At 35.7% G+C, this 17,392-nt stretch overlaps 1 protein-coding gene across 1 annotated transcript in view; it reads right to left on the bottom strand.

The window, feature by feature from the left end:
- The window catches only part of LOC124161073 (retinal guanylyl cyclase 1-like), a 524,211-nt gene that overhangs the window by 385,363 nt on the left and 121,456 nt on the right, over positions 1-17,392 (bottom strand). The window lies entirely within an intron of this gene.

A 17,392-nucleotide genomic window follows, 5' to 3' on the forward strand; every position in this document is an offset into this window, starting at 1 on the left:
CTTCCAGAAAAAAAGTTTCAAATAATTTTCATGAATAGCAATCATTATTGTATTTTAAACATTTACGAAATCCGCGCGTGAAAACAGTATTAAATACAATAATGAACCGACTAAATGAGTATTGAGGAAACTCTCAAAAGAGTCAGAGAAAAAGATAAGACTGTAAAAAAAGAGAAATCCATAAGAAGGTGAAAGAAAAGCAGGTAACACGATGTTAGGTATAAGATGGCCTGATTAAGGAATTGTTGAAGGACAAGTGATAGGAAAATGGACACCGAATGGCTCCAATAACATGCACGGAACACGTAATAAAGTATGAGATGGTAATGAACTATGTTAAGAATGGGCATTTCCATGAAAATGTCAACTTTTTCTCTCAAATGAAAATTTAGGCTGGAAATATTTTACTTTGATAAATCAACAGCTGAATGATTGAAATTTATGTTATCAGTATATGAAACATTATTCAGAGCCTTAAAATAAGTTTTCAAACTATACTTACAATTAGATTCGCAGAGTTTTGAAGATGTTTGAAAGCATTACTATTGGGAGGTTTACCTGACAGTAACTCCGTCACGTGTTAATTTTGGGCACATTTAGGAGGTGCTTATTTCGATATATTTAATTTTGTTACTGTGTACGAACAACACCTTCATAAGTCTTTTTGATCATGCACAGTTTAACGTTTGACGTCTTTTTTATTTTACAATTTTATCGAAATATCATATGGCATAGTTTTCTCAAAAGGTAATTCCGTCACAAATGGAATTTCCCAATTATTAGAACCTAAGAGAACTTAGAGGAAGGGTACATAACACATTCATAAATGTGATGCCGATTATTCGAAGTACGAGGGTAAGTTGATTATTATCCGCAATGTAGTTATAAAATTATATGTATATATGTATTATATATTAAGTACTAATAAACTACTAAAATTTTATGCGTCCATAAAATTCCAAGGCAGAACCGTGATTGATTTTCAGGTGGTGTGCCACTTAGTCAATAGTAACTCGTCTGTCTAAGAGAATCATTTCGCATGAAGCTTAATGTTTTCTTGGTTTGTGGCGGTAAACGGTCGTCCGCCTCCTTAATCTTATGCAACCCTTGGGCGACCATATTGGAATTCTTTTAATCTAATCGTAGACATCCGTTGTGGCATAACAGTGTTCCCGTGCTTTACCGAAAGTCTTCGATAGATTTCGGCCCCTAATACCGACAACAAAAAACGGATCCCTGAACTTTGCTCTTCTTTGGTGCAAATAGAAAGCAGATCAGCCGTGATTAACAGCACGACAGTGATAACGAAACTAACCTAGCAGCTTGAAACTTGCAAAGACATAACAGCAAATAAGCAAAGCATGCGTAAAACAACAGTAATAGCAAATTTACTAACTAAACAAATATCTGTAACTATAAACAAATACACAAAATAAATTGCTGATAATTATTAACTTGCTTCGGTACATGCATCGTAGTGAAAGTTGTAAAAAAAATAATACGGCTCGATAAATAACCGGTTGAGAGAGAGTGATATATGCTCTTAAGATTTCGAGATATTAAAATTACCGGAAGAGTGCCACTCTCTGCTTTGACATGGCTTCATGGAGCCGCAGCCGGTGCTTAAATCCTACCCCCAGGCCAACCGCCGCTCGCGGCCTCATAATTAATGGCGCACCCCACGCTCTGCCGAGGGTGTGGGTAATTCTCTCCCTCAGAAGTGCTTGGGCAGCAGACCATTGAAAATCCCAGGATACTCTGCTTCTAGTCCGGCTGCTCCCAAGCATCAAGTTCATCCCACATCCCAACGATTTAACAGGCGTAACCCTTTCCGAAATGCTACTTTCCAAATTTCTTCAACATTTATTAAAACTTATTTCCACCCGCCGATGCAATATGGCTACATCAGACTATTATGAGCATAAGAGGCTCTTGATAAAAACCCGCACTGTCTTTTGCTGGGACAATTGTCACAAATACATTGTTGATTCTAGCGATAACTTAATTCGTTAATTATTATCTTTTTGAAGACGATCATAATGAGCCCATTGACAGAAGGAGACGGATGCAAAACGTAAATTCAATATGGACGCCTAATGTATGTTAATTTCATGCAATTATCATAAAAATAAAAATAAAATGGCGTTTTATAGATTATCTTAACCTTCCTCAATCTAACAAAATGCTTACCTTGAAGTTTATTAACCTTTTTATAGAGATTACTCGTAGAAATTGAACAACATTAGGGTCTGACCTCGTTATCATCCAGTGCAGCTTTATGGGCATGGGTCATTCCGAAGAAACAAGTTGAAATATCACCAAAGTATTTCAATGGATTACTAAAGGCAGCCATAGGAGAAACATAGCTAAATAATTTCACAATCGCAAGCAGAAAGTTTTCGGGGCGGAAAGGGGTTAATATGAGCCACGGCTCTTTGTTTTTTTGTGCTGTGTGAGTAATTTGTTGACTCCGGTGCTATGTAATCCATAGAAGTGTGGAGGCCTTCGGGAGCTGGGTAGCCTACTGGGTAGATTTATAGCTTCGTTGCTGACAGGAAGGTTCTGGGTTCAGATTCGGTTGTGGGTCTTGATAATCAAAACTGTTTGATAAACGAAGTACCACGAGATCAAATTCCCGGTTTTCTCTCAATTAGTGGTTGGAGCGGATTTAGTAAAATGTTTCAGTTAGTATTACTTAACATCTCCGAAGTCTACGTACGAAAGATACCGAGGAGATAGAAGGCATGGATGCAACGATTGCTTAGCGAGGAATGGATGATGAAAACAGCGTTAGAGAAGAGAATGTTAAATAAATGAGGGAGAGGAAGAAATAAAATAGGATATTTAGATAGAATGAAAGGAAGATGGACTTGTTTTGAATTGAAGAAAGTTTGGGAAGTTTAACGAAGGGAGGGCAAACTGTGAGAGTAATTTGCTTATACTCCATGGAAACTTACCTTAATCAGTATAATACTTCAATAATTATTACTCAGAATATATTACTTTGGAAGACAAGAAATTCATAATCATAGAATAAACATGATTCGATCAATTGTGCATAAAAATATCAAAAGTTTTAGTTACAGTAACTTCTATGATACTGCTTCCGTATCACATCATTGATATATGTTAATTAATTTTGCTGATATGAAGGCTGTTTAAAAACTGTGCCATCTGAATTTTGAATTAAATTTTTTTTGACCTCTTTACAATTTGGTACAGCGCGCGTACCTTAAGGCAGTTCAAAGGGACCAATCCCATTAGCAACATAACATTATTGGTTTATTTTTTTCGATGGCATTTTTGTCAGTTGGTCTTATTAGTTTTCCTGCAATATCTAACAATTCGAAACAATCCAATATTTCGGTTCCGACTTTACATTCTGTCCATATTTACATCATCTAAGCATACATCCCTAGGAAGCATCGAATACATCGAATGAAAACGAGGATAAATAGGCTAATCACAGGAAAAGCCTGTAAAGTGCTTACGGCTTTCTACGTACCATAATAACTGTGCATTTCAGAAACATTTTTTGAAATGATGTAAGATATCACAGACATCAACGGATATAGGCTCAATAAATTCATTCATTCGAATTCTTTATCTCCATGAATATATTACAACTCTGTTGTTGAGAGCTTTCATCAAACATTGAGGATAAAAACAAACAAAAAAGGATATTCTAGGAAGCACTCATAGAAATACCGACTGAAGCAGGGATATGAAGGGGAAAGATAACTAGAGAACCCGGTACATGGCGCACTATTTCTTCCTCAGTTTCCCTCCTTCGAGGCAAAAAGAAAAACTGTTTACGCGAAGGATACAAGGATTTCGAGGAAAAAAACATAATTTCTCGAAGAGACACGCTGAGATATCCGCCGGGGTAAAGGGGGGGGGGGGAGGGATCAGAGTAAGGTTGAATTGGAGGGGTAGTCACGGGAAATCTCTTCCTTTTCCGAAAGAGCGGGCTGAAAACACAAAGGGAAGAGTATAGATTGTCTCCGGAGAACATAAAAAGGCCCTCGGTAAAGGATGTAAGTCCGCTTGAAAAAAAGTATTAGGTGGATAAAGCTCGTCATACTAGGGTTCGCCGTTAAATTGAATGAGTCGCACTTGTGCAATGTGAACGAAGTACGTCGAAATTAAAATGAATGCAGAACTCGCAGAGATGACCGTTTCTTTATCATGAGTGACGAGCTCAAACCAAAATCTAATCTTTGTAGCTCATTGCTCTATGTGAGGGAATACAAAATGTCTGCAGTAACCCCCATAATCTCTGGAAAAAAATGAAAAGATGGTAATATTTATGGTAGGTTTTGAAGGAAAGATTTAATTTCACCAACTTGCATAAAACAATTTTTTAAAATAATTTTTGTATATCTATAAGCTACTTGTCTACGCATTTCATACCTAAGATATATTGCAGCTGAGAATCGTTGAATTCCACGAAGGCGCCTCGGAGAGCCATGAAGGCCTCCTCCACGAAATATTGACCATAATCCTCTCCTGCTTGGCTGCAATGATGAGTTTAGCCACGGATAAAATCATTGGCATAACCAAATCTCTCTGAGTGGGAAATGGTGTGCTAACTGTTTCCAATTTTACAGAACCACGATATAGGAAGATGAAATTCTCTTTGTACGGTCCCTTCTGACAACTATTGCTTGTTTGTGGAGCAACTGACTTCTCCTCACCTTCTTTTACTCCCTCCATCTTCTACGATCCTCACCTCTACGATATTTTATTTTTAAATTATTAATTTAAATAGTTACAAAGTACCTTTTAAAGGACCAAATAGTTACGTAATTTTCGAAACCATTATCAGTAACACTTTTCAATGCGGAATGTACTAAGTGAATTTTATTTTTCTATGAATTTGGGCAGCACGTTAGAGTAAAACGGATACACCAGCAAGGATGTCAGAGATAGCATTTCTTTATCAAAGGAGGCGTTCATAAATAGAAAGAAGCTTACGAGATGATCGTTATGTAAGAATTTAAAGAAAAGGTTAGTGAAGAATCTTATCTGGAGTGTAGCACTTAACGGAATGGAAACATGGACACACAGGAAAGAGGACGGAAGAAGACTGGAGGTGTTCGAGATGTGATTGAGGAGAAGAATGAAAGTGTAGTGGATGAAGAGGAGGAGGAACGACAAAGTGCTGGATATGGTGGGTGAAGAGAGGCATCTTCTAGATTAGATACGGAGGAGACAGAAGACATGGATGGAACGAGTAGCAGGGATGGGATGTTAAAAAATGTATTAGAGGATAGAATGTTAGGTAAACAAGGGAGGGAAAGGAAGAGAAAATGATTTTTAGATAGGATGAAGGGTAGTAAGCCTTGAAGTGAATTGAAGAGGGAAAAACACGAAGAAAGAATTTCCTGCCACAATTCTTTTTTAGTATTCCATGAAAACCTGCCTTATTAATAATTAATTTGCAACCAATTTATACAATATATAACGCTGCCAATTTTCTCTCCAACCCATCATCCGTTATCGTCAACCCATCATTCGAGGCAAGTTATAGGCTAGATTGCCCGAACAAGTGTCCATTAGCATACTTACCTTAATTTGGCAGAATCGGGTACAAACTCCGGCTGAGTCAAATGATTTTTTCACAGATACATTCCAGAGGTGATCTTTGGGGAAAAAATTGTACCCTCGCAAGTAATTCCGTACAAACTTAACTGGCATTATTTTGGCTACTAAGAAACTACTTCCCGTGACCTAAGAAAAAAATATTAATTTTTGTACAATGATAATACCGGACACTATTGAATGCTGGTGAAGAAGATCAGGTATAAGATATTTCGCATCTAATAGAATTCATGACTTACTTAATGCCTAAAGCATGTATTTTTAATGAAAAAATAAAATTTTCTTTGATTTTTGCGGTACTAGGCTGTAGACAACCTAGAAGTATGTTAAAAATGGATTTCAGTGCATACTTTACAATTTTTTCATTATCATTACTCATTTTTTTCTAGTTTTACAAACTTCAAATACCGATTTTACTGATTTGATTTTTTTTACTGATATTAAATTACTGCATGTCTTCTGTAACATATTATTTAATATTAAATTATTCATAAATTTTTTTTTGCATACAAACCTGCACCAATAAGTCATTTATACGTAATTTAATCCATGCTTTTCTCATTTCCTTTTTAAAAAATAGGTTTATATTCCCAATTAGTAGCCACGGATTGAGGGCAAAGGTTTTTTTTACATTTTTTGATTTCAGAATTTCATTAAGCCTGGCTCATTAATTAATAAATATGGCGTGAAGGCTTTCATTCACTCTAATTAATAAATCCTGTCGATTGCGGCTAAAATCAATGCTCCGGAAAATAGCTCTCTTTTGGCGATTATGAAAGCAATCTCAAAATATTATCTTTGCAAAGACATGTGGGCATAATTTTTTTCCCTCGCGTTAAGGTTAAAAAAGATATTTTTAGGGTCAAAATTTGGTTAAGAGGCTAATGTAATTTGTCTGGGATGTTTTTCTTCCGTATGTTTGCATTTAAAAGATTCGGAAGAAATTTCCTCCATTGACTATTTTTAGCATCAAAGCCAATATTAATTTTGAAATTAAGGGCAGATCTTATCATGTTAACAAATTTTTCTTTTAATTTTTGGAAACGCAAAAATCTACGGGTGTATGGTCAAAAACCCGTAGTTTGTAGTAAATTTCCATAACAAGCGAGTGAAGATAAATGAAGGTGAAGACTATTGGTCTAAATACTGAAGAGGGTGAAGAGAAAATTATAACCTATGACTTTGTTTAATTTGCAGCTATCTGCCAATAAATTTACAGAAATCTTTTCCTCACCGTTCAAACTTTTTATTTAAATTTTGTCTCGAACTTTTTGTTGAAGAACCATAAAAGTTAATAAATAAATTAGCATTTTCATAACTTTATCCATATTAAAACAAGATCCAGTCTTTCAGATTAACTGCTCTTCAACTGATCCTTCGCCGGTCCAATTATATAATTGCAATCTTAAAAATCCATAAGATATAATTTGTTAACTTTGGTTAACTTCCTCTTAATTTGAATGATCTTTAACTACTCCACTAAGCATGTTTTACTTACCCAGCGTAAAATAATTTGAATATAGGTAGTTTTCAAACTAAAATATTAGAGTTAAGGCAAAATTTCAATAATGCACTTGTTTCAAAGGCAATATATAAGGATTTTTAAATATTTGAATTCCTTGAAACAAAGTATTAATAATGAATGATCTATCTTAAAAAGTGTATCCATAATTTTCGTTAGCAGCAAGCCAATTCAATCCACTAATATATAAAATATAACACTCGTACATTTTTGCAACGCCAAAGAAATTTGCGGAGTTGTAAAAAGTAATAGAACAATTATTCGAATATTTGTGATTTTTACTTGGTCCATAAAAAAACTGCCTTAACTTACAAATTCTGTCACTGAAATGAAATGGAAACTAGGGTATTTACCCCTTAGGCGTAGCCAAATGGGAGTAAAAACGGGTCGAATGGTCGAAATTTAATTTTCTAAATCAAAGGGTCGATTTTTTTAATTTTGGCAGTCAATTTTTGAAATCGCGAACACACAATTTTGCAGAAGCCCTTTACGAATACATGCGAATGAATTTCTCAGAGAATTTTGTATTCCGGAGTCTTGCACAGTTGCCATAAAATACCAGTTGCATACCTCTTGAATTTCCACAGAGTTTCATCAACAATTGATAGTACAAAATTCTTGAATAAATGAGACAAAGAAAGAAATAACCATCTTTTTAAATGTTTTAAATTTATTAAATTCGGGAATTTTTCCTGGAAAATGATAAAGAAGCGTAAAAACGGTTGAAATAAAAATATAAGTCAAAGGCATAGCAAACATTAAATACGTTGACTGTTGTACTAATCCTAAGAGTGAAGTTCGTGCCATGATATTTTGAAGATATACCAGAACATTGAACAGTTATACCAGAACATTAAACTTCAAGAGAATGAATTTCAGATTTGGATCAATGTAGCTTTTTCTGCAAATATATATTTTTCAATAGACCTTACAGAAAAGTGTAATAATAAACTAAAATATAAGATCTTAGCTAATTGAATATTAACTACAACTATGCTAAAGATCAATGAATAAAGGAAATTTGAATGCAAAAACGGTTAAAGCAGAATTAGATAAAAGATAAGCAAGAGATGCATGGAGGTCTAGTGCCAACCAAGCCAGACAGATATGAATTGCTAGCAATTCATATTCATCCTTACATGTTTACCTTCCTCGCGGTCATCGAGTACAAAAATTACCAGGAAATGAGAACAAAAACGTTCATTCCGCTGGGCACTACGTATTTAAAACTGATCTTATGAGCCTTATCAGCTTCATAAAATGTTGTCCATTTCTTGGCGTATCCTTATGTTAATACAACATAAATTTGCTTTTATATTTATCTTAGGTTGTCCCACTGCATTATAATAGATAGAGAACAATTAAAAGTGACCTGGTCACCAACTAAATCCAAATATTTTCAAAAAATTATATGATTTCACAGACTCAAATAGAATATTTCTCCTAATATGATAGGTATGATTTCAAATACGAAGACCTAAGATTGCTCTAACGCGTGAGTTAAGCGAAATTAACGCTATAAAATAAAATCATCGTCGAGTGATTCATAAAGTAGTATGATGGTATAATTGTCGTATATGGTTTTAGGGTGGCGTAGTACATGGTTTCATAGGAAGTATAGGTATAAAATAAATTTACCCTACGGAGAACACAGACCAAACTCATATCGTTTCTTCTTTGGCTGACGCGATGATTCCTAAACACGAATATGTAAAATTAATAGCAAGACGTGTAGAATTGAGAAAGAAGAACAGGTAACGACGAGGGTGATACGAATTACACGCACAAAGTCGAACCCTTATAGAAGGAACGGGTTGACCCTTTTGAGCTTTCGAACGAAAAAAATTGACGTAATCTCCCGTGCGCCCTCTTCAGTATGCCCGCCTGTTTATTTATAAAATGCGATGCCTGCGTCCGGGGAAAAGGAATAAGGAAGAGTTCAGGGGGGAGGGGTTAACTCCTTCAGACCCTCACCCCTATAACCACCCCTCTCTCCCTGGCCTCCCACGGAAAACCTTTTCCCGTCCATCTAAATCCGCTGCCCATAGAGTTCCACTCCCATTTCGGCCGTTCCTCCCTTCCCGCAAGCACGTCTACTCTTTCTCCCACTCAAATTTATTCCCCCCTCCACCACCCCCCACGACTTTACTCACTGAGAGACCCTTTTTTTCGAAGCCCTCTATTTCCCCTGCTTTTATATGCGAAAGCTCTGTTCTGAATCGGAGACCCAAACTCTTCCCTTCAGATCCTTTCCATGGTACTCCTTTTCACCTTCAAGGAGATTCCGTCTCGACTGCACAACTCGAAATAAATGATATTTTTAACTCTATAACGGATAATTTAATATACAGCTGTCTTGGAAACATGGCACGATATTAAATTAAAATAAAGAAATATTTTATACCCAATGGTTGCGTTTTTAAATCGGTTAAATTGGTTTTAAATTTATAAACCACTCTGCAAGCTACTAACACTTATATTTAGGGTGATTCCATGTCACTTAGGTCACTAGGACATAATCCATGAATTCATTCGCTGATGATGCAAAAAAGAATATGGCAAGGTGACTAAATTTCGTTTTTATAATAATTTTGTACATATAGCTTTGTACCCAATGGCACTTACGGTATAATTTTTACCAATGATTTTTGTCATCAAGAAAATGAACTTATTGTAGCATTCAAATGATTTTCACATAAACGTGAATGACAATGATTGTAAAATACCAAGGTTTTCGACGATAGTGGACGAAGAAAGGTAAAAGGGGATTTTTTAAATTTTTGTGAGAACGATTTCAATTTCTTCTCTAAGTGAAAATCTCGGAGGATGCACCCAAGGTTTACAATCTCTCTTTCGTACGCGACTCTTCCATCCTTTACCCTTTCGTTAAAACGGAGGCATTTTCCCATACCTTTCCCCCCCGGGCTTTACATAACTGAGTTTCACTCAGTTTCAGAGACCCTAACTCCTTCCCATTTCATAATTTCTGTCACACAGACGCTTCCTATACGGCTATGAAGTTAAAATTATTAATTTTATCATTCTATTCAAATATGTATTGTTTTAATTCTAAATCCCTCAATCCTTAAAAAGCAAATTAGGGTAAATATAATGCTATATCTAAGAATATATATGACAGAAAGGCATATAAGTTGATCGTCACCAGCATTTCTTTGACCAATAGTTAAATATTACCTTTGAAATTCATTTGAATATACTGAGTCCAAATTCATCATCTAAGCAATTCCAAAACACAACATATTTTATGAAATTAAGATTACATAATAAAAATGGATGAAACATCTTCGCAGATATAACATTCATTTCGTTTCTCGTGGAACAAACTTAAGATCACTGGCAACGCACCACTCTCACTCGACCGTCCTTATCCCTGACTTATTACTCATTCATCACAAGAAATTTTGAGGGTATACGTATTTTATTGCATCCTTAATACGAAAAATTCTCCTATAAATTTTCTAAGGGGTAAAATTTTCATGTGCTCGGGGTGCAATTAAGGACACCTTGCTGTTACAATTTGAAATGAAATGCATTACTCAAGAAATATCCGCTTGGTAACCTCGAAAATCATGGTAAGTTGTCTATACTTTATATCTTGTATTTTTGCTAACTTATTTCTTTTCTTTTTCATCAGTCTTCAGGAGCGCACACGTTGGCCCACAGTCCACAGACACATCTCAAAAATCATTGGAAAGATATTCGCGAGATATGCTCCTGAAGGTTGATGAAGAAGAAAAGAAACGCGTAAACGAAACTACAAGATATGAAGTATGGATGGCTTTCCACTATTATTGATATCACGAAGCGGAAATTTCTTGAGTAAAGCATTTAATATCGTCACTCTATATTTCAATTAAATTTTCGAGCGATATCGTTAGATTTAAGTAAAACGTCACGGTAAAAGACAAAATACGAGTGGTTGAGCAGAACATAAGGTACGTCGCTTTACCTATGTCATTTAAGCTATCCTCCACTCTTTCATCTGGGACCCTTTGGAAGGAAAAATTGTCTCCGTCACCGCTCTGTCTTTTTAGGCAAAAACTCTTTCCTTTCAAGAACACCAAAATTTCTCGCCGCAGATTCCACTTTTTCTTACATTTAACGGCACATACAACAAATACTTCCTACCTCCGTCCTGTATCCATAGATTTCAGCGTTCAATATGTTATTCCTGCTCCTGCCTTTCCTAGAGAAATCTCAAAGAATCTCTTTTTCCCTTTTCCCCTATGGACTGTAAGTCTTGTGACTTAAAGTGATCGCAAACTCCGTAAGTGCTCGCGAATTTTCTCAAAACAAGAGAGGGAATTGGAAAATCTCGGGCCAAAACATCGCAAACAACGTTCACGTTGGCTCACAGTCCACAGACGTATCCAAAATCGCTGGAAAGATATTCGCGAGACATACCCCTGAAGAATGACGAAGGAGAAAAGAAACGAGTGAGCGGAATTACAAGATTTGAATTATGGAAGGTTTTCCATCATTATTGAGGTTATCAAGCAGAAATTTCTTGAGTGAAGCATTTATCATTGATCCATGATGAAATAGCATAAATGGTAGTAACTTTTCTTAACTACAAAACGATCGTAAATTAAAAGTTTTGTACTTAATTAAAAAGCGTGGAAATTACCATTTGTGTTCTTTCATCACGGATATCTCGAACTTCCACCAAATCAAGCCAAAAATTATTTTATACATTTATCCTTGAGTAAGATAATGAAATTCCAGAGAATAAGTACAAAACGAGATAATATGTAGCTAGATGATAGCAACTTTTTTGAGATCAAAGGATTCTTTGACTTCAGTCATTCTGAATAACATACGATCATTTACTTACGTGTCTTTTCAATTGCTATTTTATTACATTGTGCACCACTTTCCAATGGCGCTAGTTAAGTCGACTGAATTGTGTAGCGTTACACGGAGTCAAAAGATAGACGCTGACGAAGGAGAGCAAGAATAGGGATTGAGACTACATGTGGGATTTGGATACTGAGGAGAAAAAAGTGACATAGGCGACGAGAAAATGAATGAGGTAGAGCTAATTTAGTTGATGTTAGAAAAGGGGAAAGTATAACAATAAAAAATATGGGTATTTGGATCGAAATAAATGTGTAAGGCCTAATGCACTATGTAATATTTACATACGATCAAAAAAGAAGTCACATCGGAGTGTCATCTTATGAACAACCAACCTTCATCCTTCAATCAACCAATTCAACCACCAACCTTCACACTTCATCAGTATATTTTGAACAAAAGGAAAAGTATTTACCTTTTAATTTTCGTAAAATATAACGTTATGGCCAATAAAGGTTTAACTGTTTCAAACTAATACCAAAAAAAATTTCCACCTTTAAAAAGTGCCTTATCGATCCCAACGCTACCATAAAAAGAAAGACTTATCCCATCCACCGGGAAAAACTCGCGTATCTCAGAAAACCTCTCAGCCAGTGTTCCACGACACATTTAAATGCGTCGCGAGTTTACAACCGAGGAGATCATTATCGAATCCATTGAAATACGGCTGACTTCTCGTGAAATATTTATGTTTCCCACTCACGCTGGATAAATAATTTTAAATTTTTTGCGTCATTAACGTGAAACTCGTCTTATTGTCAACAAATATTCGAAAACTTTTTCTCGCACTCATCCTGAGGATTAAACCTATAAATACATCCAACCCATAATTTTTCATTTATGAGTTTAAAAATTCATTTAATGAGATGGTCTCACTGTGACGATATTAAGCTATTATTTTTTTACAGTATGTACAATTTTGCATTTTGAACTTAAAATATAAATTCACTTACTACTCTTAATTAAATTTTCTCAAAGTGAAAATTGATTAAAGTTGGTACAATACAGTAGAAGCTGCTGAAGCAAGTTTTTTTTGACAGATTTTCAAGTAATTATCGAGGTGGGTGTAAAGAAGTTTTTGCCGATATTCACCTTAATTCCATCGAAAAATTTGCTACGCGGTCGTTAACCACGGGCATGGATGTTAATATAACAAAGCATATACATGTGAATCAGTGCAGAGGGCCTGTGAAGCTAAGTCCATCAGAACGCATTGAAAAAAAAACATATTTAGGTACCCATACAGAACGTTTAAGAGATATACCTGAAAACCGAAATTTATTCCGTTAAATCTGTTAAACAACTATTGATCAAATGAGTAGCAAAATCAATCCCGATAAAAGTGTTGGATTATGGGTCGCTGTGGAATGGCTAACGCATTGCAATCTCTATAGCATCACTGAGAGCAATAATTTTCAATAACCCCGATAGTGTTAGGTGTCCAGATCAGGTGGGTTCCAGAATAGGAAGTGGACAGTAGTTATGCAAGTAATGACGTGAGGCAAATATCGCTGATGATAGAACGTGAGAGACTACACCAACTATCTCTTCCCTGAAAATTTGTAACACAATTAAATAATCCTAGGATTTTTTCAAAGAGAATAAAGCCTTCAGAGGCGGTAATCGTTAATGATGGCAGTTCGACAAGGTCCTCATGCAGCGAAATTCATCATGCTTGTACCATGTACATATACCATGTGCATTTACCATGAACATGTACCATTTACGTATACTTAGAGCATATACCATTTACGTATACCATGAACATGTACAATGCGAAATCGTTTCGGAGACTTATCAGCAGCAGACAAAAGAGGAGAAAAAAACTGAGAACAAGACAGAAATGAATATAGAGACATGTAAATTTAGGGCAATGATTGGGCAGGTATGCTAGAACAGATCAAACGGTAAATGGAGAAAGTGGCAACAGATCTGCTGGGAATGTTTGGAGAAAAGACAAGCCAAAATAGACTCTTGCAGTGGTGACTACAATGAGAGACAAGGAATGACTATTGTTGGGAAGGAGGTTCAAGGAGCAACAAAATGATGAAAGACCTATACATTTAATGGTTCCCTATAGATTTGTTTTGATAAAAAGAAGCCTTATCGGAATGACAAATATTCCATAATATTTTCCAACATGGACCACTAAAGGAAATGATGAAATTCAATAATAAATTTATATTGCTGCGGGGCCTGAGTTGAGTTTTCAAAACTGATGAAAGTAACCTAAAAACATAATGGTAGCATCATTATTTCTAGGAGTTATCAAAATTCTGAGAATTGATAATCGCATTTTATTCACAGTGAGAGTACCATGATGTTTCTTTACGCATTACTCTTTTTACGCATTCTTTCATATGCCAGAATCATTGGTAATACATTTATTGTAAATTATTAGACGAAGAAAACCGGACCATATTTAATTTCACTGATTCCTACCAGTTCCCAAAGTTTAGATATTTAACAATCGTGTTGTAAACCAATACTATCCAAAGAAAACTACAATTCGCTATCTAAAATACTAGAAAATTACCCAGGAACTCAATCAACACATGTGCCTTGATATAAACATTCTTTAAACATTTTTATTCACAAGTTATTTCAGATTTGAATGAGCTATGAGTTACAGAGGAGTGTTTTCTTTAATTAATCTTTTATCACAGCGTTCCTTTAGTACTCGGCGACAAAATTGCGTATTTTTTTTCCTCCTCGAGTCTCAAAGCTAAATATTCTGTTTGTCAAAGAGCTCACGTATTCGTTAACTCATGCCGGAAAAACATACAATTCCAATACGCAGGTATTCCTTCTGTTGGTTACAGACACGACGTGTCCAGAATTGGTATCGCAAAGCAAGCTCGAGTATTTCGGTAAAGAGAAAAAAATATACCGCCCCTGAATTCCACACCCATTAATGAGCACGCTGTTATGCATGCAAGCTCACGCAGTAAAAGGTGAAGCATGCGCTGGTATGAATAAACAAGCGAGGAAGGTAATGTTCGTTTCGTAATTTGATGCGTAAGAACGCCAGAAAATTCGCTAGATTCGTTGAAGTCATTCTTTTTCAACTAGATGAATAAGCTGCTATGTCTCCGATACCAAAAGAAATTCCTTTTTGATTCACCAACAAGTTGGCATTAACCGATTTTTGTCTCAGGTAAGGCGTTTCATGAAGTTTTAGGTTCCCATGCATACTTCGGTACGCAGCGATACGATTAACGTTGAGTTTTCGACAGTCTAAACAAGTCGGAGTATGGCAAACCTAGAGAAAAATCGCCCGTTAAGAAGAGTCACTTGTGTACCATACACAAATTTCCACCTGCATTGGCAATCATGAGAGCTGTAAAAAATAAATTATCACTATAAAAATAATAAATAATTCAATTTTACAACATTTTTAATAAATGGTAAAAAATCTCGATAGCAGTTCTCGGGTTTCCTATCGCGTGTAATTTTGGGTAATTGGTCCTGTGGGTTTCGAAGGCTGAGTCTGCCATAAAGGACTGAGGACATAAATGAATAAACAAAATTCTGACAAGAATTTAGCTCCACATTCTAACCCTGAGGACGATGGCAGACTCAGCATTTGAAGCTTTAGGACCAATTACTCAAAAACACAACCGGTGGGAAACCCGATAAATTTTCCTTCCAACTGCACGCCGGGAAACACTAAAATTCCACTAAAACTTTTATAATACGTTCCTAACTTAATGTTCATTCCTTTTTTCCTCGAACTGTAATCGCTGATAAACATAATTACGGCTACTGTTTAGAATTTTATAGTGTATATACAGAACAGAAAATTCCCAGAGAATTCACGTCGCGACATTCTCGATGAAATCAAATTACTGGGAATCTGTATTCACCCAATTCAAAGTTATGATCGGAAAAATTCCGTATAGTTGAAGCGCTTACGGACACAATACTTGGTCACATATGATATAAACATTACCTTGCCCCCTAATCAAACCCGCTTGAAGAATCCCAGCGCTAAGCTACTCGGTTCTCTGGATTAATTAAATCATTAAATATTATATAAATCAGTTTCCTTGAGCAACAATCAACGAGAATTGTGGTGTGGTGGGTTGAATTTTGCAATTGATACGAACGCAATTGTTTAGTTGATAAAAACTGAACTCAAACGAAATATTGGGAGCTGTCAATGATCTACAATAGAATCGCTTGCCCCTGATGTTCTGACCATGTATATAATATTGCCTACGTTAACAATATATCAACCTCTTTTCTACCTTCTACAATCAAAACAGAATTGGGACGCCCAAACGTGTTCCCGAACTACAAGTTATATCGATCAGTTGGCTTCCCAGAATTGAAACTTGTAGCCGCCTACTATCTCACCTACCTGCGAGTGACTACAATGAGGAAACAAGGGCAGTCCCCACTGGTCTGTTGATAAAACGAGCTACGAGGAATGGAGGGGCACGTAATTCATTACTGATAGCACAAAAGCACACGCTTCCGAAAGATAAAACAAGAGCGAAACAAAGAGAATTCAAAACAACTGCGTTCGGAACACCACATTGGTCGTAACCAGGCGTAGCCCGATTTCCAGTTTCGAGGTACGCTTAGTCACAGCTTACTTTTTCGAGTCAAATATGATTAATACGAATTGCAAGTACCGTAATATAGGTTAACTTTGGGTTACTTTGGCTCATTTCACTACTTGTACGCAAAAAATTATTGAATCGATAAATGTGATTGCATGCGTTCTTAAATATTTTCTATATTACTTTTTGGGGTTATGACTATGCGTTACATGAATTTCAGATGCAGCTATAATTCAAAAATTCCATAGTGATTGTTTTTAAGTTGGGCCAGTGATGCCCGAGCCTCGGGTTACTTTGTCCCATAAAAGATATTTCATGGTTATGATGCTTGTTTTTACTCATGGGTTAAAGTAATCCCCAGAAGGAACTTTTCCCATCACATTACAATAGCATGCTTTGAAACCGTCGAAATTTATATCTATTGCCACCTAATGTTAACAGTGTTCACTATGAGAATATTTTGACTGAATAACTGTATGAAAATATGAAATCTCTTCTTAGAGTTTGGGCCAAAGTTACCCTGATGGGCTAAAAAAATAACCCCACCTTACGGTACTTTAAAATAACGGCCTCTCATATTGGGGATAATTGAAAGCTCCCAATATTTCGTTTGGGTTAAATTTTTATCGACTAAACAAATTGTGTTCATATCAATTACAATACTCAACCCACCAGTCCACAATGTTTTCTTATTTTTTCTCAAGTCATTAAGAAGTATAAGTTTCAATTTAATATTAATTGATATTCTTCCGAGGGTTCATCATGATCTGATGTTCTTTTACGACTAATAAGTATTTTTGAACTCGCTTTTTATCATCTT

This window comes from Ischnura elegans, chromosome 6, assembly GCF_921293095.1.
Source record: "Ischnura elegans chromosome 6, ioIscEleg1.1, whole genome shotgun sequence".
NCBI classification, from domain to species: Eukaryota; Metazoa; Arthropoda; class Insecta; order Odonata; family Coenagrionidae; genus Ischnura; species Ischnura elegans.